Below are 3,819 nucleotides of genomic sequence, written 5' to 3' on the forward strand. Positions count from 1 at the left end.
AGGAAAGTCAAGGCACATATGTAGTATGTGTGTATAGTGTCTTTATTATGAGAGAGAGCACTGAAGTGCCACAATGGTAGAATTAAGATTAATGAACCAAAACTATTTCTCCTACATGATGGCATTATCCTGTGAGAATTCCTATAATGGTACAGAATACTTTAATACTTTCTTTTCATTTATCCTAGTGATAAGCTATAAATTTGTTTCATATTTCCAGACAAAAACAAAATCCCCTCTCTTTGAATGAGATGGGCTTTCTCTCTTTTAATCACAAAACTGAGGCAGGCATTTCCTCTTCTAATGAAAAATGTGCATTAGAAAAGAATGTCAATTTTCTTTGCCTTCAGTGGAGTATTCTTTTTTATTCTGACTTTTTTATTAGTGTATAATTGCTTTACGATGTTGTGTTATTTTTTGCCATGCAGTGTGAACCAGTTATATATCACCTCCCTCTTGAGCCTCCCTTCCCTCCCGCCGATCCCACCCATCTAGGTCATCTCAGAGCTCCCTGTGCCTCGCAGCAGCTTCCCTCTAGCTGTCTATTTCACACATGGCAGTGTATACATGTCGATGCTACTCTCTCAATTCGTCCTACCCTCCCCTTCTCCCCACCCCTGTGTCCACAGGTCCACTCTCTATATCCATATCTCTAATCCTGCCCTGCAAATAGGTTAATCTGTACTATTTTTCTCAATTCTACATAGATACATTAATATATAATATTTGTCTTTCTAACTTACTTCTTATTGAATATTCTACCAATTAGATGAATAGGAATGTTTTGAAATGCTGAAAGTTTTCTTTTTTGGGAGCTGTCCATGTTTAGAGGATAATTTGGTTAGTCTTAGAGCATAAGGGAGCATAAATTGTAACCAAAATAGGACCACTGAAGGATATGAAGGAAACTGCTATTATTGAAAAAACAAACTGAGAGGGAGAGGCGCTTGGGGAATGGAAATCAAGGGAGGTTTTGAAATATTTCCAACCTATTTACTACCATTTGTTAGGACTCTGTGTTGCTAGGAATTTATTGTTTCCTATCCATGAAATCCTCTGGCTACGGAAGACAAATTTGGTAAAAGATAATTAAAATTCCTTTTCAAATGATAAAGACATAAGGCAAAGGTGTGGTGTAACAGGCTTGGAACCAGAATCATAGGTTTAGCTGTTAAGTAATGTCCCCACTCCACATTTTTTAAAATATAGGGCCTTTGGAAGCTCATTTTTGTCCTGAAGTTTGTTCTACCATGCTGCCCTTTCCCCTAGGAGGGATACTTAGCTGATCTTATAACTTCTGCAAAGATCAGACAACAAGAAATGAGCAGCCTGCAAGGTCAGTTGATGCTGAAGATTCCCTGAGATTCCTAAAAATGAAGCCTGTTTAGCATTTGGATCCATTTCTCAGATTGTGGATTGTAAAAAACCTACAAATAGAATGAACCTGACTATATTGTGAAGATGGAAATCCAGCAGTCAGTGAGAACTATTTTGCAGCAAAATAATGTTTTGCTTGGGTCCTAGAGATTACTGAGTGAATTTATAAAAACAACTTGTGTTAGCATAGTGCCTCTGCACTCCAAAGAGCCAGCTAAACTGAGCTTGAGATTCTCATCTAGATCCCAAAGTCCCGCCCTTCTTCCACTCATAATTCCCCTATTCTCAACCCTCCATTATTTTCCCATCTCACCTGGAATCAGATTGAAGCTCTCTCTTGCATCCTGTAGGACTCTATACAAACTCAGTCTACTCTGGACATATTTGGCTGCCCTGCTGTTCCTTAAAGATGCAAGCTGGTTACCTCCCCAGGACCTTTTTCCTGGCTATTTCTTCAGGCTGGAAAACTCTTTTGACAGATGGCTAATCCCCTCAACTCATTTTGGTCTTATCCTAAGAAAACCGTCCTGACCACCTATGAAGTGAGGATTCCCCATTTCTGTGAGAGCGAGTACTGTGTCATTTTGTATGTATTTATTGACCGTCTTTTCTGCCCTCTAAAACGGAAGCCCCGTGATGGCACAGTTAGCTTTGTTCACCACTGTATTCCCAGCTGAGAGTGAAGTACTCATGGGTAGGGCTGAGAGAGACTACAGAGTTAAAGGTTCAGCAAATGTTCATTCCCTCCCTTGCCTTTAGAAAACGACTCTGCCATACTGATGGTGGGTTGGCTATGCCGTTCGTTTTGACCTCATGGGGTATGAGAAATATTTTTCCTTCCCCTTGAGTTGGGTGTTGACCATAATACTTGCTTTGGCTGATGCAGTTTTAGAGAACATGAACAGGTGGACCCTCCAACCATCCTTGCCTTCCTGCCGCAACTCAGGAAGCTGCTGATGCTGGGATAATGACAAACGTGTGGGGCCCACTTGGGCCCAGCTCATGGCCTAAATCCAAACTCAGCTGAGTCTATCCTAAATCATCTGGGCTCCAGTCGACGGAATGACACATGAGCAGGAAATAAACACGTCACTGAGGCATTGGTTTTTACAAGCAAAAGGCAACAGATATGAAGACCAAAATGCTTTTTGAATGAAATCATAGTTAAGATTTTAGTGTTTGAAAATTGTATCCTATGAATGTATAATGAAATATTTACATCTTAAAATTTTATGTGAAATCACACAAAAACCCAAGGATGGGGAATGTGATTTGATTCCAGAAAATGTGTTACCTTGAGATGAATGTTAGACAACACATTCTTTTTTTCAATAAAGTTTGTCTGATTTACGGGAAAGGAATAATGAAGTATACCCTAGCTCTGGTGCTTCAATGCTAGTAATTAAAGTAAATTTTAATTTACTTTACATCCAGCAGTTTTCATGTTTTCTTTTGAGCAGTGCTTGGATGTGTGTGTGCATCTGTGTGTGCATGCACGTGTGTGTCTAGGATAAAGAAGACAGTGGAATGCAGTAGATTGGAAGGAAAATAGAAATCTCCAAATTGAAAAACTACTTTTCAATACCCTGGTGGAGACCTAAGTTGATTAATATTACTATTAATTTTGATATAGATATTGGTAGAGGTACATGTACTGATACATTTTAAATGTACGTGACTACTTCATTTATAAATATATTTTTCTTTGCTTTTAAAGATTTTTTTATGTGGACCATTTTTAAAGTTTTATTGAATTTGATACAATATTGTTTCTGTTTTCTGTTTTTGTTTTTTGGCTGTAAGACTTGTGGGATCTCTGCTCCCCAACCAAGGATCAAACCCATGCCCCCTGTATTGGAAGGCAAAGTCTTAACCACAGGACTACCAGCGAAGTCCCTATTATTTGCTTTAAAGTAGATGCAATAATACATTTTCAGAGCACTCTACAATGCATACTACCTATTTTTCAATAAAGAACAGTTCCTGGGAATTCCCTGATGGTCCATTAATTTGGACTTTGTACTTTCACTGCTGGGTGTGTGCGTGCTAAGTCACTTCAGTAGTGTCTGACTCTTTGAGACCCATGGACTGTAGCCCACCAGGCTCCTCTGTCCATGGGATTCTCCAGGCAAGAATACTGGAGTGATTTGCCATGCCCTCCTCCAGGGGATCTTCCCAACGCAGGGATCAAACACACGTCTGTTATGTCTCCTGCATTGGCAAGTGGATTCTTTACCACTGAACTACCAAGGGAGCCCTTCACTGTTGGGGCCTGGGTTGAAATCCCTGACTGAGGAAATAAGATTCTGTAAGTCTTGCAGTGTGGCCAAAAGAAAAAAAAAATGTTCCTTAAATTAGAGAGAACACCTTCTTTGCATTTTAAGGGAATTTTCAGGAAACTTCACTAAGAACATTTTATGTAGCTATTTGATCATGCTATTC

Source organism: Bubalus kerabau, chromosome 13 (assembly GCF_029407905.1).
Source record: "Bubalus kerabau isolate K-KA32 ecotype Philippines breed swamp buffalo chromosome 13, PCC_UOA_SB_1v2, whole genome shotgun sequence".
Taxonomy (NCBI): domain Eukaryota; kingdom Metazoa; phylum Chordata; class Mammalia; order Artiodactyla; family Bovidae; genus Bubalus; species Bubalus kerabau.